This window comes from Meles meles, chromosome 5 (genome assembly GCF_922984935.1).
Source record: "Meles meles chromosome 5, mMelMel3.1 paternal haplotype, whole genome shotgun sequence".
Classification (NCBI taxonomy): Eukaryota; Metazoa; Chordata; class Mammalia; order Carnivora; family Mustelidae; genus Meles; species Meles meles.
Genome location: NC_060070.1, coordinates 102,739,537 through 102,767,378, shown reverse-complemented (window position 1 = coordinate 102,767,378; position 27,842 = coordinate 102,739,537). Strand labels below are relative to the sequence as shown.

Sequence of the window (27,842 nt, the reverse complement as noted above, 5' to 3'; positions counted from 1 at the left end):
ATTAATAAACCATACTGTAATTGGAGGTATTGGTAATTGTGGAAATTCGAAGAATGTGGAAAGTGAAATTGACTCTTAGACGGCCTTAATTGGGTTGGGTCAGCAGGGATATGAGTAATGTGGACTCTCGTGCTTTAGCTCTTGCTTAATATATAAAGACAAATTAATAGAAAAAATAACTTATTGAATTCAGAGAAGGTAAAATCAGTGTCAATCCGGGTTCATTTCTATGAATATAATTTTAGGTAAATGGAAAAATGTAAAGAAAATTTTAAAAATGACATTATAAGAGCATCACATTAAATAAGATAGAGCTGATATCCCCACCAGCTCTTACCACATTTCTTACAGACACATGAGGAGTATGAGTCTGGAGGAAAAAGAGCCAGTGATGTACATTTTTTGAAACCATGCTCTCTAAAACACTGAGTCTCTGTCAAGGAGCCATCTATGTGAATAATTCCTGTTTCCAAGATTTAAAAATATTCATAGGAGAGGTCCAAGGCCAGCTGTGAAAAATGAGGGGGCCCCTAATTAGAGTTACTGTGATAGTTCCACCTTACCAGCCTAGAACTTAAAATTACATTTCAAAAAATACCACTTTCACCAAAAGTGTGTAATAATACTCTTCTCATCATTATCAGTATTAAATATTATGTCTTTATTGTTCTTGCCAATCTGATGGATAAAAACACTAATAACACTAAAAGAGCAAAAAATGTTCTAGAGATCTTCTGTACAAAAATGCATCTATAGTTAATAATACTGTATTGTACACTTGGAAGTTTGTTAAAAGGATAGATCTTATGTTAAGTTGTCTTACCACAAATAACAATAACAGTAACAGTAACAATAACAATAAAAGTAGTGTCACATGTTTTTTGTTTGCCCAAATTCAAGTTTAATGCAGCAGGCACTACCTCTATCAATATTTTTTCAGGAGCTCCTTCTCATCCCTGAGTTGGTACAACCATGCAGTTTCAAGTAGTTTTTTTTTGGTTCAGAAAAGAGTTTCATGGTTTCCATAGCAACCTCAGTTCCTAATGAGTGCAGAATATCTTGGTGAGTCTGTTATATTTGTTCAATGCTGAAGTTGCATCTAATATGGGGTTCTTTCCCAGCTTCCTGCCCAAACTAGTGGAACCCATTCAGTTGGAGAGCTCCACCTGTGACTCTTACCCTCCAGGTCTAAACTTTACCATGGGGGCCCCTCACTTGGGGTCTCAGCCCATGGCTGCTGCTTTAGCTCCCTCCACCCCCGACCCCCACAGGGCTCACAGATATCCCAAAAGCTATGGGATTTTTTTAATTGAGCACTTGATACCTAAGAAAGAGACTGAAAATAAGCTGTCTCTGGTCACTGTATCCCTCACAGAACTTTTAGTTCTGGCACTCTTTCCTGTCCCTAGGTGGGTGTCCCTCCTTAGGCCTGTCCTTACATACATACCTTATCTCTAAATACAAAGCTGCCATAACTTTCTCCTTCTGGATACTTGTTCCAAAGGTCATAAAGAATTACCATCAGGATTTCAATTTCCAATTTTGAAACACAAAGACTCTTTATTCTTTTTCTCCCCTGACATTTTCATGTGAAAAAGTATCTACACAAATAAAACTGGCTGCCCTCTTTAGAAGTTAAACCAGAATAACTATTATTCTTCTTAAGGGGCCCATAGCAATGAAAAGCAAAACCAAGCTATTTTTTTGGTGGTTTATTACATGAACTTGGCTATAAAATTCTTCATAAATCACTATACCCTAATAGTCCTATAAAGTGTGTGTGGCTTCCTGGTATTGTATAATGGCACACTTATTTTCAGATATCACTTCTATCATGAAGAGAATTTCTCAGGCAAAGGGATTAAACTATTTATTTATTTATTTATTTTAATATTGCCACCCCTTCCTCTTCTTTGTGGAATACAACTCAAGAGCTCTCTTTTCAGAGATACAGAGAGCCGCAGCACCCACTGTCACACCCAGTATATGTCAGATCACTTTGGAGAGATGGAAAGATTTCTGAAGAAACCTGCTAATGAGCACTGATACTTTGAATAAATCCATTTAAAATTATAGATGCACAGGTCTGGAAAAAAGTGACACACTTTGAAAAGACTAAGTGGCATAAAGCAAGAATTATAAGAGACATCTAGGAAAGGGAATTAAACCAGATATGACGATCACGTCAGGTGAGACTTTTCTGAAGGCCCGTTATAAGGAAGCACTACAGATTGATAAAATAACCCATTCTATAGTCAGTAGAATTTACTTTATGTATGTAAGCTTCTCCTTACCAATGAGAAGGAATGAATAAAGCCACGCAAACATTACTTTCAAAATATGGTAGCCTCCACCTTAATGAAAGCAAGGTCTCAATTCTACCTTTTAAGTCTCTACAAGTTATTTTTGGCAGTTCCCAGGGTGGTCTCTGAGGATTACTTATATTCTGCTCAATTGTTTTCACTGAATCTTTTTGTGATGTTTATAAAGTCCTAAGTTAAATAACTGGCCATTAAAAATGGATGTGTCCTCTCTGTTTACAAGAGTCAAGATTCCAGTCCTTGAAATGTGCAAACCAGACCAGGTAAATACCATCTCTAATGGGATGCTGTCCTAATGAATATCATTTTTGGTATTTTGGTATACCAAATATATTTGGTATACCAAATATATATACCATTATGCTATATATCAAATATACCATATTTAGAAATATTTTGGGTATGATCTGTCAATATCTGTTTCATGAATATTTTGTTTTATATTTTCCTTCATATTTTCCTTTATATATATTTTTGACTGTGCTTCACAAACTCATTTGATAAATATTTCCTGAGCGTCTTCTTTGTGTAAAACTTGCCTAAGTAGATGCATGTCTGAGCAAGGCATAATCTCTGTTCTGATGTCTAATGGGAACGGAGTAAAAATAGTGCTAATTGAAAGAAAAAAAAACACAAGAAATTCCATATTAATGTCATAAATATAAATATTTAATAGTTCAGAGAAGGAAAGTACTAGCTTATTCTGTTCTCTCAGAAAACTTTAAAGAGAAAGTGGCATTGAAATGAGCCTTAAAGAATGGGTAAAATGTTTTAAAATTACATTTTATGAATCTATTCTATATCACAGCTCTCTATCAATCTAAATTAGAAAAAAATAAGTTTCAAATATAAGGAAATAAAATTGTCTATAAACCTGTCAGTCAAAATTATTTCTGTAATTGTAGAGGATTTAATTATTGGTCATACTTTTTTATCCTCTCTATCTATCCTTGACCTTGCTATGTGACTTGCATTTTCTCCCACTCAAGGTTGTGTATACTTCCATGGGTCTGGATTGTGGACTTAGCCATGTGACTTCCTTTGGCTGCTGGATATTAGCAGATGTGACACAAGCAGTGTTTTGAAATGTGCCTGCTTTCTTATACTTCTTCCATTGCCATGTAAAATAAATAAGTAAATAAATAAATAAATATTTTAAAAAAAAGCTAGACTGCTGGAGTCAGAGAGTAAGAAATCATAACGATGACCCACTGGACCCAACAAACAAGTTGGAGCCAAGTCTACCAGAGCTTTTCCTAATTAGCCAATTCCTAGACAATCAATAGACATGCAACTGAAGTAATTCATTATTTTTGTAAGCCATTGAGTTTTGGGGCTCATTTCTTATGCAGGATAATTTTGTTAATAGTTAATATGGTGCTCTCTACACTTTCAGATCATACTATAAATGCTATTGTGTAATCTGATTGCATCACTGAATATATTCTGATTAAATTTCCATTCTTCTACATCACCTTAATATCCGAAGGATTTTTTAACCCGTTCTCCTAACTTGAAAGCTGCATTTGTTAGTTTTAGGTTTGGTTGCAAATCAAAGAAAACCAAGACCAAGAGTAGATTTAAAAAGGCAGAATTTTCTTTCTTACATGCAAAACAAAACAAAACAAAAAAACCAAAATTCTGGGCTGGTTTGGTGCCACATGATGTCTAATTCCAGGACAACTTTTTCTCAAGTTCTAGGATGATGTAGTAAAACTAAGCAGAGGCGAAGAACATTTTCACAAGTGGCATATATCACTCCTATTTATTTCCAAAGGGTAGAACTTAGTTAAATGACCACACCTACTATGAGAAACTATAAGAAAAGTATCCTACATGTCAGATAACCAAGACCCAGCTAAAAACTAGAGGTTCCATTATCAAGTAAGAATTGAAGAAAACATAGTGGATTATAATTGAAACTCTCTGTGACTGACATCCAAGTTGTTTTTAGTCTTTGACTCTAATAAATGACACTGTAATTAAATTTATAGTTTTTGACAAGCAGAAGGAAAACTTGGGACTTGCTTAAGAATAGGTAATATAATTCTGGGATAATATAAAAGGTGCATAGGGGAATAGATGGAAATAAAGCTTGTTTTTCCAAAAATACTTCTAATCTTTTGTGTCCAAAAGGACAACCAAATCCTAAATTCCAACATCAGTGATATTAGACTCTCATTTTCAGATGGTTTTCTAATCAGTATATAAAGCATTTATGTTTCCCAACAAGAACCCAACAAATAAAGCCATCCTTCACAATTTAACTCCTAGTTAATAGTAAATTAAAAAACCTTTCTTGGAATAACTAGTTATTTTAAAATGTGTGTGAAAAATATTCTATGTGTTTATATATAGTTTATATTGCTTGGTATAATAAAATAACTTACATTTATAGAACATTCTATAGTTCACATTTTTTGCATTAATGATCTCATAACATATTAGTAATACATTTGAAAAATGAGCAAAGAGATATTATCTTTTATGCAAGAGGAAACAAAAATCTCAAGAAATGTATAATATCTTGCCAAAGATCACACAGCTAATTAGAATAAAATCTTGGAATTAACTCTAGAATCTAGGACTTATGATTCATATTGCATCGTATTATATTGCTTTTCTAGCCTGAAACCATAAATGCTTAATTTAAATGTAACTGGATTTAATATGATGCATTCAATGAGAAATAAATAGCAGATCCTTAATTAGAAATGATCAATAATTTAAAATTATTATTCCAAATAGTATTAATATCGAAGTGGTATCAACACTACTCAAATTACCATTACTGATTTGTTATATGATTTTTTTTTTAGATTTTATTTGTTTATTTGAGAGAGAGAGAATGAGAGAAAAAGAGAGCAAAGGGGAGGGTCAGAGGGAGAACCAGACTCCTTGGTGAGCAGAGAACCTGATGCGGGACTTGATCCCAGGACTCCAGGATCATGACCTGAGCTGAAGGCAGTCGCTTAACCAACTGAGCCATCCAGGCACACTTGTTATATGATCTTAAGTGAACAAGCTAGCAGTATCTCCTGATAAGAAATATTATTATTGTAGTATTTCCTTAACATATATGGCCAAATCATGTAGTCCTTTGGTTAAAACAAAACAAAATAAAAATAAAAAAAAAACAACAGACAGAAATCCTGAAGTGACCAAGCATTCAGGAGTCCAGAAAGCTGTGTTGAACAGTCCTTTGCCTTCAAAATCTTTTAACACTGAGCAGAAATCAGGAGAGACTGTTAAGAACTATCCAGCTCATTCCACTATAGCCTTTTTTATGACACTTTGAGTAATAGTTCCTTTGATTGTCCCTTGCCAAATCTTTCAAAGACTCTTTATAATGACACTTTTTCTTCTCACATAAATGACCTTGCTTGTCTCTACACACATTATCCTCCTAGCCCAACTCAGAACTTTCATTTGGTTTGTCAATTGCTTGTTTTTTAAAAATTTTACCCCAGTGAGGTGGAAGAATCTTTAAATATATCTGATGAATGCCAGATACAATTAAAAGTAACTCTCAGGGTGAAACGTCAAGATAATTCAGGCCTTTTATCTCAGTGAGAGTGAAAGTTTCTCACCCAATTACTTTATTCTAAAGTAGCTGGCCTTTCTAAATTTTATTTGATTCATAAAATGTGTCAGTTACCCTAAGTTATGGGTGCGACCTGTTGGGGAAAAAAGATATTTCTCTACCTTTTACAGTTCTTTTGTGTGGCCTCATGTGACAAGGGACAGATTAACAGAAGAAAATCAGATTTAATTACCTACATATGGGGAATTAACATAAACACACGAGATTTCAAAGACAGTTGAGAGAATGAACTGTATGTATCATCTTGAAATATGAGACATGGATATAGATGTCTGGGATGCCAAAGGGTGGTTCATAGGAAGATAAAAAAGAGTAAATATTTGGTAAACAAGTGTTTGCTGCCAGGCCCTACAGAAACAATGGGACATAAAGAGGAATTTTAAGACTTTCCAGAAGTTCATGTCACAGTTAACCCTTGAATAACATGGGTTTGAATAGCATGGGTCCGTAATATGTGGATTTTTTACAATGCAGTAATATAAATATATTCTCTATTCCTTATGAATTTCCTGATAACATTTTCTTTTCTGTAGATTTTATTGTAAAAATACGATATATAATGCATTTAATTTACAAAATATGTTTTAGTTGACTGCTTATGGTATTGGCAAAGCTTTAAATCAACAGCAGTCTTAGTTAAGTTTTGGAGTGTCAAAAATGCTGATTTTCCACTGCAAGGGATGGGGGACAGCACCCCTAAGCTCTACACTGATCAAGGGTCAACTGTATACAGTTGTTCTCTATGATGATAACTTCCTTCCTGGAGTAGGTCTTCTATCTAAATTCTTTTAGGCCATTAGGGGAAAGGTCAAAGGCTTTTCCTGAACTTCTATTTCTTAAAAAAATCATAAGCCTAAAATAATCCATATGCCAAAGAGGCACATTTTGGGCTGGGAAGTTTTGCTCCTCTACAAGTCATAACCCTAACTGGATAGAAAAGAAATGAGGTATTATTTCCCTCAAAAACATTAAAAATAGAAATACCATATGATCCAGTAATTCCACTATTGGGTGCTTACCCAAAGAAAATGGAAACACTAATTAAAAAGGATATGCACCCCTCTGTTTACTGCAGCCTTATTTTCAATAACCAAGATATTGAACCAATCCAAGTGCCCCATCAGTAATAAATGGATAAAGAAGATGTGATGGATACACATGTGCACACACACACACACAGAAATATTACTCAGCTATAAAAAAGAATGAGATCTTGTCATTTGTGACAACATAGACATACATGGAGGATATTACTCTAGGTGAAATAAGTCAGAGAAAGACAAACACAATATGATTTCACTGATACGTAGAATCTAAAAAAACATAATAAAACCAACAGAAAATATCAAACAGATTCAAAAGTAGAAAACAAACTGTGGTTGCCAGAGGGAAGGTGGGTAGGGGTATGGGTGAAAGAGATAAAAATGATTAAGAGGGACATACTTCCAGTTACAAGATAAATAAATCATGGAGACAGAAAGTACAGTATAGGGAATGTTGTCAGCAATATTGCAATAATGTTGTTCGGTGACAGAGATTACATTTACTATGGCGAGCACTGAGTAATGTATAGAATTGTTGAATCACTATGTTGTACAACTTACATTAATATAACATTGTATGTCCACTATACTTCAATCATAAATAAAACAATTAAATAGGGATTCATTCTTTTTCTTAAAAGATTTTATTTATTTATTTTAGAGAGAGAGAGAGTGCAAGCAGGCTGAGGGGCAGAGGGAGAGGGAGAAAAAGAATCTCAAGAAGACTCCCTGCTGGGCGTAGAGTGCAATACAGGGCTCGATCTCACCTCCCTGAGATTGTGAACTGAACCAAAATCAACAGCCGGACACTTATGTGTCCGGTGCCCAAGAGATTCATTCTTTGTTTTAAAGACTTTGTTATTTCTAGAGCAGTTTAGGTTTACAATAAAATGGAGGAGAATGTGCAGAGATTCCTCATATACTCACTGTTCTCACACATGCATACACTTCCCGATTATCAACATTACTGACAAGAATGTTATATTCTTTACCAAAGATGAACCTAACACACCATAATTACCCAAGTACATAGTTTGTCTAAAGATTCACTCTTGGTGTTGAACATTAAATGGCTTTGTATAAATATCTAAGGACATATATCCGTAATTATAATATCACTCATTTTCATTCATAAAAATTCTCTCTGTTCTGCTAATTCATCTCTTCTGTCTCTCTCTGCTCCCCGCCCCCGACCTTGCCAGTCACTAACCTTTTCCTTGTATCCGTATTTTGCTTTTTTCCAGAATGTCATGTTTTGGCATAATACAATACATAACCTTCTCAGAGTGCTCGCTTCGGCAGCACATATACATAACCTTCTCAGATTGGTTTCTTTCACTTAGTAATATGCATTTAAGTTTTGTCTATTTCTTTTCATGTCTCAAGAGTTCATTTCTTTTTATTGCTAAATAACATTCCATTGCCTAGTTGTACCACAGTTTATTTATCCATTTGTTTTCTGAAGGAGAGCTTGGTTGCTTCCAAATTTGGGGAATTATGAATAAAGCTGCTATAAACATCACTGTGCAGGTATTTGTGTAAACAATAAGTTTTCAACTCCTTTGTGTAAATACTAAGGAACTATTGCTGGATCATATGGTTAAGGTATATTTGGTTTTATAAGAAACTGCTGAATTGTTTTTCAAAGTGGCTATACCATTTTGTATTTCACTCAGCAATGTATGAGAGTTCCTATTGCTCCACATGCTCACTAGCATTTTGCTGTTGTCTGTCTTCTAGATTTTGGTCATTCTAAGGTATGTAGTGGTATCTCATTTTTTTTTAAGATTTTGTTTATTTATTTGACAGAGAGAGAGAGAGAGCACAAGCAAGGGAAGCAACAGGCAGAGGGAGAGAGAGAAGCAGTCTCCCTCTGCGCCCTGACATGGAGCTCAATCCCAACAACCCAGGATCATGACCTGAGCCAAAGGCAGGCACTTAACTGACTGAACCACTCAGGTGCCCTGATAGCTCATTGTTTTAACTTGAATTTCCCTAACGACACGATGTGGAACATCAAAGTCTTATTTGTCACATATGTATCTTTGGTAAGGTCTACTAATGTTTTATGTCCATGTTTAAGGTTTTTTTTTTTTATTGTTGAGCTGTAGAAATTCTCTGTATTTTAGATAACAGTCCTTTATCAGATGTGTTTTTTGAGATATTTTTTCCAGTCTATGACTTGTCTTCTAATTTTCTTGATTTTTTTTTCTAAGCAGAAGTTTTTAATTTTAATTTTGATGAAGTCCAAGTTTTATGAATATGGGTTGTGCCTTTGGTGTTGTGCCTAAAAAGAGATCACCACATCCAAGGTCATCTAGATCTTCCCCTGTGTTATTTCCTAGGAGCTTTATAGTTTTGTTTTTTACATTTAGGTTATGATTATTTTTAGTGAATTTTTATGAGGAGTGTAACATCTCTATCTGGATTTAGTTTGCTGGCATGTGAATGTCTGATTGTTCCACCACTGTTCGTTGAAGAGTCTATCTTTGATTCATTGTATTGCTTTTGTTCCTTTGCAAAACATCAGTGAACTGTATTTATGCGGGTCTGTTTTAGGATTCTCTATTTTGCTCCATTTATTTGTCTAGGCTTTTGCCTAGACAAACACTACACGTGTTGATTAGTATAGCTTTATAGTAAGTCTTGAGATCAGGTTGCACCAACCCTCTAACTTTATTCTTCTCCCTACTCTGAGTCTTTTTCCTCTCCAATTAAATATGAGAACCATTGTGTTTATATACATAAAATAATTTGCTGGGATTTTAATTGGTATTACATTGAATCTATAGATAAATTTGGAAAGAACTGAATCTTGACCATATTAGACCTATCCTTGATCATGCAACATCTCTTCATTTATTTAATTCTTCTTTGATTTTATTCCTCAGATTTTTATAGCTTTCCTCATATAGATATTGTATACATGTTGTTGGATTTAGAGCTAATATTTCATTGTAGATTGCTAATGTAAGTGGTACTGTGTTTTTAGTTTCAAATTCTATTTGTCCATCATTTATATATAGGAGAGATTTATTTTTACAGTTGAAGGGTTGCAAACATTTTTCTCCCAGATGACAAGATTCTTTAGTAATAAAACTAAAGTTTTGTATTGATAACTGTGACAAAATCTGCCTGATGAATAAAAATTTTTATTCAACAGATGTCTGCTATAAGTGATTCAATATGTGTAATTTATTAATATTTGCCTAGTATACAAAGCAAAATAAAAGTCAATTAAAAAGTTAATGATTTGTACCAATCTTGTTGGGACAGGAATGAATAACTTGGTCTAAACAGCTATTTTTATTTTACAAAACATAAACCAATGCAATTGTACATGATCAACAATGAAGTTATATTAGAGTGCCTTTTAAAAAAAGATTATTATTTTTTTTTCAGATTTTTTTTTCCATTTTATTTATTTTTTCAGTGTAACAGTATTCATTCTTTTTGCACAACACCCAGTGCTCCATGCAAAACGTGCCCTCCCCATTACCCACCACCTGTTCCCCCAACCTCCCAGCCCTGACCCTTCAAAACCCTCAGGTTGTTTTTCAGAGTCCATAGTCTCTTATGGTTCGCCTCCCCTTCCAAATTTTTTTTTTAATAAACATATAATGTATTTTTATCCCCAGGGGTACAGGTCTGTGAATCGCCAGGTTTACACACTTCACAGCACTCACGATAGCACCTACCCTCCCCAATGTCCATAGCCCTCTCCCCCTCTCCCAATCCCACCTCCCCCCAGCAACCCCCAGTTTGTTTTGTGAGATTAAGAGTCATTTATGGTTTGTCTCCCTCCCAATCTTATCATATGATCTCCCTGATATGAGGACATGGAGAAGCAACATGGGGGGGGGTAGGGGGATAGGAGAAGAATAAATAAAAAAAGATTATTTTAAAGAGAGAGTGTGTGTGTGTGAGCAGGGGGAGTAGCAGAGGTAGAGAGAAGCTCTGCAGAGAGAGGGAGAGAGAAAGAGGCTCTGCTGAGCACACAGCCTGACACGGGGCTTGATCCCAGGACCCTGAGATCATGACCTGAGCCAAAATCAAGAGTTGGATGCTTAACCAACTAAACCACCCAGGTGCTTCTATCGAGTACCTTTTTTATATAAAATTGTGTAATATATTTGATGTTCTTATTAACTTTAAGCCCTGGTAATAAAATCAGTAGTAAATATTTGTTGAGTGAATAATCAGATACAGATATAATTTTTATAAGTTTATTATATCAGTTGAATATCTAAACTTCAAACTAAAGACCTTCCATCAACTTGACTCTTCTGTTATTTTCCCCTTCATAAATTATCTCCATATAGGATAATATTCTGAAGAAAAATATATTAAACATAATTTATAAAGAGTCAAATGATATAATCTTGAAATTAGGGTTCACAAAATTAGCAAGTAATAATATAGAATTCCCAGTTATGTAAATTTCAGACAAACAACAGATACATTTTAGGTCAAGTATGTCTAAATATTGCATATGCCATATTTATACTAAACAAATTATTTTTCATTTATCTGAAGTTTAATTTAACTAGACTTGCTATATTTTATGTAACTACTCTATTTGGCATAAAATTCTCAGTTGGCTCTGTTCAATCCAGAGAAGTATGTTACAGTGTTGAAGGAATGAGTAGTAGACTGAATGGTCCACTGTAAATAATTTAGTTGTTAATAACAATTAATATTTAGTTAGTAGAGAAAATAAGATATAATTGTTAGTAACAGTTATTTTCCTTCTCCTGCTTATTAAAGTGAGCATTTTCTAGTGTCCATATATTAGCCACATGTTATTTTCTGCATATGTACTCAGCGTCAGAAATTCATTTCTAACTTCCCTCCCCCCTGCACTGAACTGTAAGCTCCAAAAGGATAGTGCCATCCAGCCATATGTTTTCCAATGTATCCTTAGCTGCCAGCACCATACTTTTACATATAGAAGTCAATGAATAAAATTGTTGAATACATAAATAAGTTGACCTTTAACTCTTTCTTCTCTGTGCATAAATCCTGAATCTAGATTTCTGTGCCTGACATTTCTCAAAAGCTCTTCAGAAATGGGTTTCCAAGTACTGTAATTACAGGGTATATACAAATGTGTGCCCAGCCACTGTTTCAAACTGAAATGTCCTCAATTAACTTCTGTGATTCCATCAGTGATTTTATCGTTCCCTGAAGAAAACCTGAATTTTTTAAAAAAAATTTCTCTCCTCGTTGTTGCCCAGAAGAGCAAACAAAAGCTAGGAAGACAGCCATGAATAAAAATAACTAAAATGCAACATGATAAATACAGCTCTCGGACTAAGTTAAACATATTATAGAAAAAAGTAGAGAAAATAATTAATTCTGAGGAATTCGGGGAAATTTTCAGAGAAGGTGATAGTCAAACAAGGTCTTTGAGATAAGTGATTTTATCAGGCAGGGAAGGGAGGACAATTACTCTGGAAGACTGGTCTCAATGCTATTTAAAATGGTCTCAGAACTTTCAAGAATCTACTGCAGCCAGAACACAAGGACAAATGCATGTGTTGGGGGAAGTGGTAGGGGCACATGAGGGATGGAAGATGAAGCTAAAAAATGCTTTCAAATTTTCATTTATTTTCTTTAATATTGCTAATTAAAAAAAAAAAGCCAAAAAACCTTTTCTAATTATAAAGCAATGCATTTTACTGCAGAAGTCTTCATGATCAGCTGGACTCACAGAAGCTCCTTCCTTATCTCACTTGCCTCTAAACTGGATTACTCTCAATCCACTCCGCATACCATCCCATGATTGCCCATGCTAGCTGACTTCATGGCACTCTCCTAATTAATGTTACAGATAGGATAGATGCTGTGGGACAACCTGCAGTTACCTTAGCTGATGTAGTTATTCACAACCCTGTTGCTTAATGAAAATGTCAATGTCCCTAGTCTTAACTACCAGAAGTTTTAATGAATTGGTCTGAGGAAGGGGTCTGGTGTCAACGTAGCTTTAAAAAACCTTCAAGTGATGCTGATATGAAGACAGAATGAAAATCACCAAACTGATAGCTTCTTCTAGCCTCACAAACAACTGATTATCCACATATGGCTTGAATATTTCCATTTTCATGAAACCAGCTAAGCTATTTTCAACGAATTCTTTAAAATATTTCTTATCTAAAACTAGAATTGGCCTACCCTGTGACACTGCAAATAAGTTTATCTTTTTCCACATGACAGCCTGATTTCTTGCACATTTGCTAACATGGTCTTCCTGAGGATTCTTTCCCCCTAGCTAAACACAGAGAATTAAAAACAAATAAATAAATAAATAAATAAATAAATAAAACTGGTGGTTTGCTATTAGCTTAGCCCATCCCTGGTTGGACATAGAACTTGTCACATTCTATAGCTCAGAAAGATTTACACTTCTAAATGACTTGCATTCCTGAAAGACATAGTTTATAAACAGACTCAGAGAGCCTGAGATCCTTATACAAGCCAGACAATTCCTTTTTCTTTTTATCAGACACAGGAATGCCTGGCCTATATAAAAAGGACTGGAAGAGAATCCAGCTGGAATTTTTTACTTTAAGTAATAATTTGAAGGGTAAATACAGAGCAGAAGTGTTATAATACACAATATAATAAGCTATAGTGAATATAAAATATAATATCTATGTTGTAATATAGTTTTAATATGATATATATTTATATTATATATAATAAATATATAATAAATATAGTAAACATAATATATATAATATGTTATATTATAAATACTTTGAATACTTCTCCCTTTATTTTTGGAACTACGTTTATTCTGAAATCTGGAATCCCTTGCATTTTGCTATATAATCAGAAGAAGAGGAAGAAGAAGAAGGAGGAGGAGGAGGAGGAGAAGGGAAAACCTTTACTCAGCTCTCAAAAAATATCTATGAGCTTCATTGACAATACCCCAAATTCTTCATCTTTCCATGACGATGGTTTCTGGTTGCTTAATTATTATGTTAATGCTTTTATGGATGTGCTCCCCTACTTCAACTATGGTCTGCTCAGTGAAGAATAGAATGTAACTCTCAATTCTCTTGCTCCAGAGAGAGTCTCTCTCTAATTATGAAGGCTCAGTCTTTGATAACTCGTTTAAAATGTCAGCGATGAGAACAGCTCTGTAGACTATGACCACACACCTCTCTGCTGGTTGACACTGGTCCATTAATCATAACCCAGCCTATTATCAGTTATGCACAGAGAAGAGCTAAAGGGTTGGCAGATATTTAAGATCATATAATTAGGTCCCAAGTTTACATTTCCTCCTTTATTACCCATATCTCCCTAAAATGGATTCCTTATTAGATCAGTCTACTCAATACCTCTTTAAATCCTGTCAGGGATATTTCTGTCTGCACAACGTAGTTTCACCATCCCCCTTTAATAGAATGAAGTCTCCTCCCACTCACAGAATCCTTTCTGCCTGGACATAACTTACTCAACATTCAAATACTGGCACAAACTGTCTCTACGGTGAAACTCTCCCAGGGTACTAAAGTTCACAGAACCTTATACTTTCTTTGAACCCTTGTTGCATTTATTGTCCATAGTGGCAGTTATAGCAGCAATGATAACAGTAATCATTTACCATTTTATTGAGCACTTGTACTAGGCAAATTCATATACATCTTTAATCCCAGCGGTGGCTTTTATTTTAGCTGTTTTACCAATGAGGAAACTGAGAAGCAAATAGATGAAGCAGATTTCCCACTATGGTAAAAGCCAGTAAGGAGTGGAACTAGGCCATAGTTCTTAGTCTGCCACTGCTGTAATACCCACTTGCCTTAATTCTATGACCTGATTGGTCCCAAATCATGCACTGACTTGTGTTATTATTTGACTTTGCCATATTTCTTGTTGTTTATGTTTAATTTGTAAGCTAATAATTTGGAGGATATCAGCTTCATGGGAATACTTATATATTAAGTTTAGCTATACAAAACTCAAGACTACTTTAAAAACCTGTAAGAGCCCTAGGGATACTATGAAATTTGCTATTTGAAGTCAATTTACACCTATTTCTATTCAACTGGTGTCTTCCTTTCTTTGCTGGAATTTAATTACACCTGTTCTAATGAAGGGATTGGATCCAGAGGATATCTACACCCTTTAGAAAATGAGAATCTGACACAAATGGGTGGAATGTTAGTTGGCCATAATTCTCAGGCAACTTCCTAAGAAGTTTTCGTACCTTTTCTGAACAATCGGGTTCTTTCTTCTCCCATCATCTCCATATTAACTTCCTACTTGCAATAGCCAAGTTTTATGGGGCTTCTGGCAGTCTTACCTTCTCTACATAGTGTCCTATATACCAGGCCATGCAATTGTTGTTCTGTGTCATGTTCACTCAGAGTTCAGCTCTTTATTAAAAGTTGTGGTCAAAATGTATACTAACGAGTGCTCTTTCTCCAGGTCATTCATCTTCACCATAATAACTTCCATGCATTTGATTAGAAGCCAGCTGGAAAGTGCTTGATCCAAAGAGTTGACCTGAATTCTAGCATCTCTGGCTCTGTACAGATATTTCTGGCAGCAAGATTTTTCAGCCCTCTTAAACGAAACAACATATACAGCTCTTGTCAAGGGTTCTAATGCAATGACTTAGTTTCATGACTTTTGATAGTAAATAAGGAGAAGAGTATGTCTCAGCAGTACTAAAGATGTGAAGAAAGCAGTAGGAAGGCACCAAGGATTGAGATGCCTTCAGAGTTGGAAAATTCCTCCTTAATACTGTGTAAAATAAATAGTGGATAGAATCTTCCTTCTCCAATCCCTTGTCAAGAAAGTCAGAGTAGAAGATATTGATCTTCATCACGATATAAAAATATTATGTTGTATGCGTGTATGTGTATATATATATAGTAATTTTCATGTGGTTTCTAAATTACATCAAGGTCATAGCTTCTTTTATTTCAAATATTATATGCATTTTAAGACAAGTAATTAGCTAACCCTCAAGCACTCTTATAAGGCTGTGCTACATAACTAACTTCATTTTACCAAAAACAAAGTGTTGGGTCAGAAAATGCTCTTATCGTTCAAGGTTCTTTTGGCTTGTCTAAGAACTAAATTGATATAAGACAGATTAAGAAAAGAACATAGTATAATTATGTACATAGAGGGGCTCCATAAGAATATGAGGTCTATAGGTAGTCAAGAAATTAAGGCTTATAAGCCATTCAGAGATCAGCAGAAGATAGGGTTTTTGAGACTTCAAAAGGAAGGAAGACAATTCACAGGAAGATAATTTCTTTGAATAAATAATAAATTTAAATATGTTGGTAAAACAAGAAGTCTATACTTGGAGAGGATTTGATTTTGCATTTGAGGTCAATGAAGTGCTTGAATGAAATAGCATTGCCAAGTACTAAATTTACCATCATAGTTTCCTATGATCCATTGATGAATAACATATATCCAGTGAATATAATGAACATTCATTATATTAGCTTTATCTAATAATATTCCAATGAATATAATTAGCACATTCCAACTCAAATTAACTTTACATCTTCTTATAAGCCAATTTTACTTTTATTGTTATCTGCAATTTTAAGGAAGGCACATCAATTTTTCTAGGACTAATATTAATTTAATTTATTATATATATTCAAAAAATACAGTCTCTCAAACCCAATCATTCATCAATATTAAATTCTCTTAATGACATAAATTTTAAAACAGTGAACCTCATTAATGTGATCTGTATGTAATACATAGGAGATGCATATTCTTCAGGAACATCCAACAATGAAGAAAAGACCTTCTGAGTGAGTAACTTAGAAATAGCCCTGCCTGCCTGATTCATTGTGGGTCACTAGTATGAGTCATAAGTACCAAAGCTCAGTTACTGGTCCATGACATGCCATCACATGACTATGCTGACACTCATCATTTCCTAACCTCTAGTTTCATATTTAAGTTTTTCAAGGTAAGATAGATCCAGCATCTGTAGCTCTAAGAGTTTCAGCAAAAACCTTGAATACATGAAAAATTTTATTGCTGATTTAGAGTCTTCTGAGGGTAAATCATATAAAGTAATAATTTAATGCTGAAGGGACTATCATTTTACTTATAAAATAATGAAATTATAATAACAGTGTGGCCTATCTAGACCTTACACTATCTTTGTTTGGAGATGGCTGACATTCCAAGAAAAGGTTAAATTCTAGTAATTTTCTGTTTGGAAAATTAGAATACCTCCAATGGTTCCAATGGAAAAAGAGAATGTCAAAGTTTTGCCTACATGATATGTAGGTACCTATAAAACCTTTTCATTGATTGATTGATATGCATGAAGAAACAATGGCATATTTTCTAATTGAATTGAGTGCATTTGACTAATAGATGAGGAAATTCCACTTTTTACAGTACATGACGTATTTCCTGTAAAGACAGATATTTTATGAGACTGACGTGCTACCTACTGCACTAACGAGGCACCTGAAAGACAGATATTTTAAATAATGAATAAATTCATAAATATGTTAGTGATTTTAAGTTTTATATAATACTATTTAGCTTTACATCTAACTGATTTTCTCTTCCTCGATCTGTCTAATAAGTTTTCTGCACCAAAGGAAAATGGTAATATGGATAATCAGAAACAGACACGATTTTTAATGTATATTTATGTTTGGCATTTAATTCTGAAACTCAAGAAAGGCCTCTTAATCTACTTTATTGTAAGTCTTCAAGGACACAGATATTATTTTGTTTGACTGTATCTCTAGGACATAGCTTAGTGTCTGGCGTACAGCAACTATTTAAAAATATGCACTGAGCAAAAGAATATATTCCCCATCATTGTGAATAGCCACACTAACAAGGTCCATGTTGGCAGAGCAGGTAATCAGTCCATTCCAAATTATTCAGCTACTAGAGTCTCTATGGTTCACTGCATGCTAGAAACTGACTAGTAAGTGTTAGAATTTAGGTCTTCTTGTTATGTGTTTGTTTTGAATATTTCCCTTTTAAATTTCCAAACAGAGCTGAGAATATTATCAACAGGTTCTTATGTTCTTAGTATCTACTCTGTTCACTACATTTTACAGCAGTAAGGTTGTTGCAGCATTTCTAGGAGCATATTAGTTTAAGCCTTTTGTCACTTTCCTGTGCAAAAATTTCCCACTTTGGAAGATCTATTATTTGTTACACCTCTCTGTGAATTGGAATGTGATCCACATTCTCTGAAGATAAAGAGAAGTGATGTATTGACTCTGGTAATAAACTCCCTTAGCTCTGGCACCAAGCCAAAATCATTTCATCATCTTCTTTCATGTATTTTTTTGATCTTGTCAGATGTACATCAAGTGCTTATAAATTACATCTTACCCTATGTTCTAGACCCAATCAATGAAAGATAAGCAAAGGGGTAGTAAAGCAATGCTATGATATTTCTTGGATTGCATTTTTATGAATAAAGATTTCTATCCATTGAGATATTAAACTGCATGTGTGGTTTTAGTGCTTCACTGAGACATCATGGTTCAGTCACTACTAGACGATCTATTTTGTAGTTTATTCATACATGACTGGGAGTTCTTTCTTTCACTCAGAAGAAAAGAACCCCACCAGCTGATAACCATATAGGGTTCAGTGCTTACTCCTGTGAGAATCATTTTCTCCTGTTTAGCAGCCACACTTTCCAGTTTAAGTTTTAAGGCATTTGGAGGTCAATTCATAGATTATTGAGCATTTATGTAATACCTATTATGAACAATGGAGACTGAGAAGAAGAAGAAAGACCAAGAAAAAGAAGAGAAGGAAAAAAAAAAAAACTGGCTCATATTCTCAAAGATTTTACAATCCAATAGTTGAAATGAACACACCTAGTCCAAACTAAAGGATTGTTAAAAATGATAGATTAATCAAGGCACTGGGTGGTTTTTTTAATATTTGAAAATACTGAGATTTAGAAATGATAACATTGCAGGTACAAGTTCTTATACTTACCTGTGTGACTTCAGATCTTTGGCCCAGGTCCTGTAATAAGCTCTCATGTCTGGACATTTAAGGCATTTCATAATGCAGTGAGATAGGCGACTAAACAGTTGCCTATTAAGTGAGGGTTTTCGGAGTTGTAACTGAGCTAGATTTAAGCTAAAAGGAACTTTGTTAATGGAAATGGAAAGAGTAGTGACAATACGAGTTATTTGAGAAGTGAGAGAAAAATAAAATCAGTATTTGCCACAAGTCGAGAAGTGGAATCTTTCTTTTTTCGGAGGGAAAAAATGAGTATCTATGTAGACAAAGAAGTACATTGGGCTAGAAGTAAAAGAAACTTGGGAGCTCGCTGCAGATGGATTTTAAAGGCATCAGCTGAGACAAAGGGTTACCATGAGGGAGTAGAAGACTTGAGAGGAAAGAAAGTCTGTGCAATCGTTATGGTGTCTTCACTAAAGAATTACCAGGTGATTCCTGAAATAATTGCACAGAAGTGGAAAAGAAAGACCCAGTTGAAGTTTGGCCTGTCATTTCTGTGTTAGATCTAGTCAGGAGCTAGAGCAAAAGTCGAAGAAACACTGGTTGGAATTTTCCAGGCCTGGGATTGACAGGGCAGGCATGACAGGCATGGAGGAGTAAGACTGGTCAGTTGAAAGGCAGCACTGGGGGCTGCCATGGAATGCTCCTGGAGAGTCCACTGTGGGTGCTGCTGCTTTTTGTTCATCGGTAAGGCTAATCAAGGCTGCTTCAGTGTTTTCTCTCTGTTCCAACAGAAGATAAAAAGGGACTAATCTCCTCACTCCTGAGGATAAGCTCAGGTTTATTGGGGGCTTATCTTGTTTTTATTCAACTGTTCAGTGGTATAAGTTAACATCTTTATATATGAGTCACAAAAGCAAAATGATCTAGCAGGACTCAAATATACACAAAAAGTTGCTCATGTGCCCATAGTGTAAGAATAGCCAGGGTAGGAACTAACAATGATATAACCCAGTAACACAGTGTAGCCCTTAAAAAAGATGCTTTTAAGATCCCAATTGCTGAAAACAGCTGGTTTCATGAAAAAATTAGGTATTTGAAAAATTATTCTGAATCAGGCCCATTATAAAGTGCTGCCTTTGACATGAAAGAGGTTAAGTAAAGATTCAACAAGTTGACTTTTCAAAAGTTTTCGTCTATGTGTAAAGCTATCTTCCTCATCATGTGGGAACTGATCTCTAAGGGGGGGGGGGTGACTCAACATGACTTAAGGATTCTTATAACATCAGAGCATGTCGCTTCAGAGTTGATCTTTTTCCAACGTCATCTATCCTGAGGGCTTCTAATAACACTGTTCTTGAAAACGAATACCCAGGCAGTCATATGACAATAGAAAATCTTCTGTAGGGAAGGTCACCGACATAAATATTCACCAAAGATGCATCTGGTTAGCACCAATACAGGATATTATCTTGTTGAATGAATGTCCACCCCACTGAGAAAAGGAGAGCATTTGATGCTTGCTGATATTATTTACAGCTCATTTACATTTATATATATTAAGAGTAATCATAGTAAATATATCCTCCTGTTTGCAAGGTGAATGAAAATTATGAGCAGCTTTCTGACTTTAAACTTCACCTGCAAAGATTTTATTGCTCTTTCGTCTCTGGAGCTGGTGTCATGAAAAAACATTCCACTTGTAACCACATTCCCTGAGTTTAATTCTGACAATGACTAACTAGTAAATCTGGGCAAGTGATTGAAAGTTTTCCTTCTTTTATTCCTTCATGAACTGAGCAGGTACAATTCCTTTTGTAGCACCTATCGCATATGGCTGTTAGAAGAATCACGTATGGTCATAGAAGGAAAGGGCTCTGAACCTGCAGTCAGTGTATGTGTGTGTGTAGGTGTACATATATATTATAATATATAATATGCATTACATAATTTTTATATAATTATATTATTTATTATATATACCTAATACCATCAAATTAATTAAAAAGACAGTAAGTACAAATTTCACAAGTGGGTTGACCTAAATATAATGATTTCCAGAATAAGTAAAATGCTCTGTACATCACAGTGAACTTCCTGGACAATCCCATCTAGAGAAATATTGGAATTTTGCTATACCAAATGTTGCTTTATTTTTCTTTTTTAAGATTTATTTATTTACTTGAGAGAGAGTGAGAGCAAGAGAGAGTGTTAGTGGGGGGAAGGGCAGAGGGAGAGAAACTGAGTTTGGAACCATCTGGGGCTCCATCCCACAACCCCAAAATCATGACCTGAACCAAAATTAAGAGTTTGTCCTTCAACAGATGAAGTCTGCCCTTCAACTGAGCCACCCAGGCACCCCTCAAATATTGCTTTAAATAAATAATCTGGAACATAACTTTTTTTTTTCTTTTTGGTAAAGGTGACTTTGGTTGACTAATTGCTCTAAAAAATTGATACAACCCCACACACAAAAACCACACACATAAGGACACCTGGGTGGCTCAGTTGGTTAAATGTCTATCTTTGACTAGGATCATGATTTTGGGGTCCTGAGATTAAGCCCTGTGTTCTCGTTTTCAGGCTCCATGTTCAGCAGGGAGTTTGCTTCTCTCTCTCCTTCTGCTCCTCCTCCCCACTCTTGCACTTTCTTTCAAACAAATAAATAAAATCTTAAAAAAAAATACAATAATTTCTTCTATAATTAATCATAAAATATAGATATCACATCAGATACTTATAGTTATAAATTTTATTAGTCTCTCCAAATAAATATTTTAACAGAACTTTTTATAATTAAACTGTCACCACAGTAGATGGGCACTGAATTACTGGAATGATAAAGTGAATGATGTTAATTTTACCTTCTAATCTGAGTTTTCTTTCCTGCTTAATAAAGTATTTAAAAGTTTGTATATTTAATCAGTGTCCATGAAAATAAAAAAAAATCAAATTTGAAGTCAAATCATAAAGACTACAAGGATTTTATTTTATTATTTATTTATTTGAGAGAGAGAGAGAGTACCAGCTTGGGGAGAGGAGCAGAGAGAGAGGAAGAAACAGACTTCTTGCTGAGCAGGGAGCATGATGTGGGGTCCATTCCAGGACTCTGGGATCATGAGGTGAGCCAAAGGCAGACACTTAACCAATTAAGCCACGCAGGTGTGCCAAATATAAGTATTTTAAGGCCTTCTATCTCTAGTACCTAAAGTACCTTTAAGGACTTCTACCTCTGCTATTTTACTATTTCCTACTGTGTGGGTAGTTTGTTGGTGTTAATTTTTCATGGATTTGTTTGTTTGTGGATATTTCTTTTTAACCAGGGCCCTGTTTGGTGCTGAGACTCCTAAACTGAAAAAAATAAAATAATAAATAAATAAATAAAAATAAACAACGAAAAGCTCAGAAATTTATTTTGGGCTTGGTCATAATAGAAAATAGAAATAAATAAGGGGCACCTGGGTGGTTCAGTGGGTTACTATCATATGATCTCCCTGATATGAGGACATGGAGAAGCAACATGGGGGGTTAGGGGGATAGGAGAAGAATAAATGAAACAAGATGGGATGGGGAGGGAGACAAACCATAAATGACAAAACAAACTGGGGGTTGCTGGCGGGAGATGGGGTTGGGAGAGGGGGAGGGGGTTATGGACATTGGGGAAGGTATGTGCTATCGTGAGTGCTGTGAAGTGTGTAAACCTGGTGATTCACAGACCTGTACCCCTGGGGATAAAAATACATTATATGTTTATAAAAAAAAAAATTGGAAGGGGAGGCGAACCATAAGAGACTATGGATTCTGAAAAACAACCTGAGGGTTTTGAAGGGTCAGGGGTGGGAGGTTGGAGGAACAGGTGGTGGGTAATAGGGAGGGCACGTTTTGCATGGAGCACTGGGTGTTCTGTAAAAACAATGAATACTGTTACACTGAAAAAATAAATAAATTAAAAAAAAAAAAAAAAAAAAAAAAACAATCCTCTGACTTAGGCTCAGGTCATGATCCCAGGGTCCAGGGATCAAACCCCGCATGAGGCTCTCTGCTCAGCGGGGAGCCTGCTTCCCTTCCCCTCTCTCTGCCTGCCTCTCTGCCTACTTGTGATCTCTGTCAAATAAATAAATAAAATCTTTAAAAAAATAGAAAATAAAGTATTATGCAGTATATTTAATTGATATACCAAAAGAATTATGGCCTCAATACAAAAATTGAACTGCTAAAAGGTTAAGATTAATCCTGGGTTGGAAATGATAATTTGGATCTTTGTATTCCTATAGTTTTAAATGTGAAGATACTTTAAAAAGTAAAATAAAATCAAAGGGATAAAAGTGTACTAAAAATCTAATAAACAAATCATTGTAATTTACAATTGGGTCTTTGATATTAACAAAGTGGAAATAAATTTGAATAGTATTCAAATCACTTTTGCAATGCCTTTAGTAATTCCTAAAATGTCTTTTATATTCTGCTCATGACAAACATGAACATGTTCAAAATAAATAATAAATACAGAATACACTTTTCAACACACTGAAAACAAAATATTCTGAGCATCAAGAGTGAGTCAAATCAGTTGAAGAGGTAAAAAATACCTTGACAACATGTCTTGGTGGTTCAGGCATTTAGAAATATAACATACTGGGTTATTCCAGGACCCTGGGATCATGACCTGGCAGATGCTTAACTGACTGAGCACCCTGGTGTCCCTATAGTACTTATTTTACTTAAATCAATATATGGAAATATAACAGGTATTCTTTTCAGCTGCCTCCAAATTTTATCTATTACAATGTCATCACACAAACACAAAGGAAAGATTTTAAAATAAAAATATAATTCAGATTTTCACTTCCTAAGCAATAGATGTTTCCTGCTACTTCAGCCATCTTCTTGTAATCATATTTTCACTATGGTTTTAATTTCGGTGTACATTTTTTTTTTTAACTATAACTTTTTAACTTTAACTATGCTTCTCAGAGGGAGAAGCAGACTCCCCATGGAGCTGAGAGCCAGATGCAGGACTCGATCCTGGGACTCCAGGATCATGACCTGAGCCAAAGGCAGTTGCTTAACCAACTGAGCCACCCAGGTACTCAAGATATTGACATTGATACAATCACTAGTATTACTCTGATTTCTCCAGTTTTACTTGTACTTATATGTGTGTGTACATGTATGTGGATTTAGTTCTATCAAGTTTTATCCTCTGTGTGGGTTCACGTATCCACCACCATAGTCATGATACTGAACACCTTATAGATCCCTTGGGTTGCCCATATAGAAGCACACTCATGTCCCTCCCACACCTCTGCCTTCCCCCAGCCAACACCAATCCTAGTTGGTACCTCTGAGAATCACTAATTTTTCCTCTATTTCTCATATTATGTCATTTAAAAGTTATATAAATAAAAATTATATGCTATGTGTCCATTTGGGATTGCTTTTCCCCTCAGCATAATTTCCTGCCAATTCATGCAAGTTTTTGTCTGTATTAACAGTTTGTTAATTTCTATTTCCGAGTAGTATTTCACAATATAGATGCACCACAGTTTGTTAAAGCTTCTGCAGTTGAAGAACATGTGTGCTGATCTAGTTTTTTGCTATTACAATTAAAGTGCTAAGTGAAAATCCATGTACAAGTAATTGTGTGAATATAACTTTTTATTTCTCTGGAATAAATGGCCTTAGGGTGCAATTGCAAGACTATATGTCTGTTTCATGTTTAGTTTTTAAAGAAACTACAAAAATATTTCCAAAGTGACTGTACCATTATGATTCCTACCAGGAGTGTATGAATGATCTGGTTTAATGACATTCTCACCAGTGTTAAGTGTTGTCACTATTTTGAAGTATAGATATTCTGATAGGTGCTTAGGGTTATCTCATTGTTTTTTGTTTTGGTTTGGTTGGGTGATTTTTTGCTTGTTTTCTTTTTGTGAGGAATTAAGGGTTTGAAGCTGGAATGGCCCTCAATTGGGTAAGTTACTTTGCTTATTGGATTATCAATTTTTTGATCTGTAAGCATTAGAAAAAAATCAAAATATAGAACACTTCACAAAATGGTGTACCTTCCTTTTGCAGAAGCTATACTAATCTCCTCTATACCATTCCAATTTTACTATATATGCTGCCAAAGCAAGAACTCTCATTGTAGTTTAAATTTGCATTTCCCTAATGGCTAATAATGTGGAATAACTTCTCATTTGTTTATACGACATCTGTATATCCTCTTAGGTGAAATGTTGTTCATCTCTTTTGCTTATTTTCTAATTGGATTGTCTCCATTTATTTAAGCTTTCTTTGATTTCTTCCAAAAAATGTGTTTTTGTGGTAAGTTTCCATGTATAGATCCTTTACAATATTTTATTTTATTTTATTTGCATTGATGGTTAACGGTATTGTATGTTTAAGTTTGGTGTCCTCAGGCTCATTTTTATGTAGTAATGTGATTGAGTTTTGTGTGTTGATCTTGTGTTCTGCAATCTTCCCAAACTCATGTATTAATTCTAGGAACTATTTTATGGACTTGGGTTTTCTACAAAGATAATCATGCCATCTGCAAATAAGGGAATTTTTTTTTTTAAAGATTTTATTTATTTATTTGACAGAGAGAGATCACAAGTAGGCAGAGAGGCAGGCAGAGAGAGTGAGAGGGAAGCAGGCTCCCTGCCGAGCAGAGAGCCCAATGCGGGACTTGATCCCAGGACCCTGAGATCATGACCTGAGCCGAAGGCAGCGGCTTAAACCACTGAGCCACCCAGGCGCCCCAAATAAGGGAATTTTTATTTTATTTTTTGTTTGATCTATATGCCATTTATTTATTTTTCTTTCTTTATTGCAGTGGCTAGAACTTTCAGTGCTATATTGGATGAGTTATGAGAATGGGTATTTTTGCACAGTATGAATTCTTAGGGTGAAGTGTTCACTATTGAGTATGATGTTAGCTGTATAGTTCCTGTATTTTTTTTAATCATGTTGAGATAATTCCTTCTATTCTTAGCTTGCTGAGAATTTCTATTATGAATTGGTGTTGGATTTTGTCAAATGCTTTTTCTGTGGCAGTTGATATGATCATATGATTTGTCTTTGATTTCGTGGATTGCTCTGATTGAATTTCAAATGTTGAACCAGTCTTGCATACTTGGAATAAAACTCATTTGGTCATGCTATCTAGTTCTTTTTAATATATTGCTGGATTCAGTGTACTAATAGTTTGTTAGCAATGTTTGTTTTTAAGCTCATGACAGATATTGACCTGCAGTTTCTTTCCTTTTTTTTTTTTTTTTTAAATTGTCTTTGTACTGGTCAGTATCAGGGTAGTACAGGCCTCATAAAATGAGTTTGGAAGTATTTCTTCCCCTTTCATTGTCTAGAAGAGGTTGTATAAAGTCGAGAATTCCTCTGTAAGTAATCTGATAGAATTCTCCAATGAAACAAGCTGGGCCTAGAGATTTTTTTTCTTTTTTTTTTTTTTGTTTATTTACAGCATAACAGTGTTCATTGTTTTGGCATCACACCCAGTGCTCCATGCAGTACGTGCCCTCCCTATTACCCACCACCTGGTTCCTCAACCTCCCACCCCCCCCACCCCCCACCGCCCCTTCATAACCCTCTGGTTGTTTTTCAGAGTCCATAGTCTCTCATGGTTCATCTCCCCTTCCAGTTTCCCTCACCTCCCTCTCCTCTCCATCTCCCCATGTCCTCCATGTTATTTGTTATGCTTCTTAGGAGATTTTTAATTAAAAATTCAATTTCTTTATTGGTTATAGGGCTATTCATATTGGTTTCATATGGGTAAGCTTAGTTTATGTTTTTTGAGGAATTGGTCTCTTTCTTCTAAGTTGTCAGATTTATAAGTAAAAAGGTGTTCATTCCATTTCCTTATTATCCTTTCAAGGCTGTTAGATCTCTGGTGATATTTTCCATTTCATTTCAGGTATTGGTAATTTGTATCTTCTCCCTTCATTTTGGTCACACTACCTAGAGGCTTATCAGTTTTACTGATTTTTCAAAGAATCATATTTTGTTTCACTGATGTTCTCCATTGTTTTTCTGTTTACACTTTATTGATTTCTGCTTTCATCGTCACTTATTCTCTTTGAATTTATCTTGCTCTTCTATTTCCAGTTTTTTGAGGTAGGATTTTTAATTTGAGATATTTCTTTTTTTTTTTTTTTAAAGATTTTATTTATTTATTTGACAGATAGAGATCACAAGTAGGGAGAGAGGCAGGCAGAGAGAGGAGGAGGAAGCAGGCTCCCTGCCAAGCAGAGAGCCCGATGTGGGGCTCGATCCCAGGACCCTGGGATCATGACCTGAGTGAAAGGCAGAGGCTTTAACCCACTGAGCCACCCAGGCGCCCCAAGATATTTCTTCTTTTTTGTAAGAAATACAATAAATGAAGCATTTATTGTTACAAACTTACTTCTCAACACCATTTCAGCTATATCCCTCTTATTTTTAATACATTATATTTTCATTTTCATTCAGTTTTACATATTACATAACCACTTTAAGACTTCTTTGGCTTATGAATTTTTAGAAGTGTGTTGTAAATTTCCTAGTGCGTAAGATTTTTTTTTTTTTGCTATCTTTGTTATTAATTTCTAATTTCTTAAAGACATACATTTTATTATTTAAATTCTTCTAAGTTTGTTGAGATTGTGTGATGGCCCAGGATATGATATATCTGGGTAAATATTCCATGGGCACTTGAAAAATGAATGTATATTCTGATGTTTTAAGGTAGAGTGTTCAAAAATGGCCTAATGGATTCTGTTGGTTAATGATGTTATTTAGCCCTTTTATAAACACTTGTTGATTTTCTGTCTAGCAGTCATATCAGACTGAGAAGGAGGTGTTTAGGTCTTCAACTACAATTGCAGATTTGTTTGTTTTTCTTTCAACTCTTATTGGTATTTGTTC

The 27,842-nt window shown here is 34.9% G+C and overlaps 1 non-coding gene across 1 annotated transcript; it reads right to left on the bottom strand.

The window, feature by feature from the left end:
- Positions 1-24,953: 24,953 nt before the first annotated feature.
- LOC123942883 lies at positions 24,954-25,056 on the bottom strand. The gene has a single exon (XR_006818515.1). It is a non-coding gene; the product is annotated as a U6 spliceosomal RNA (small nuclear RNA).
- Between the last annotated feature and the right edge of the window lie 2,786 nt (positions 25,057-27,842).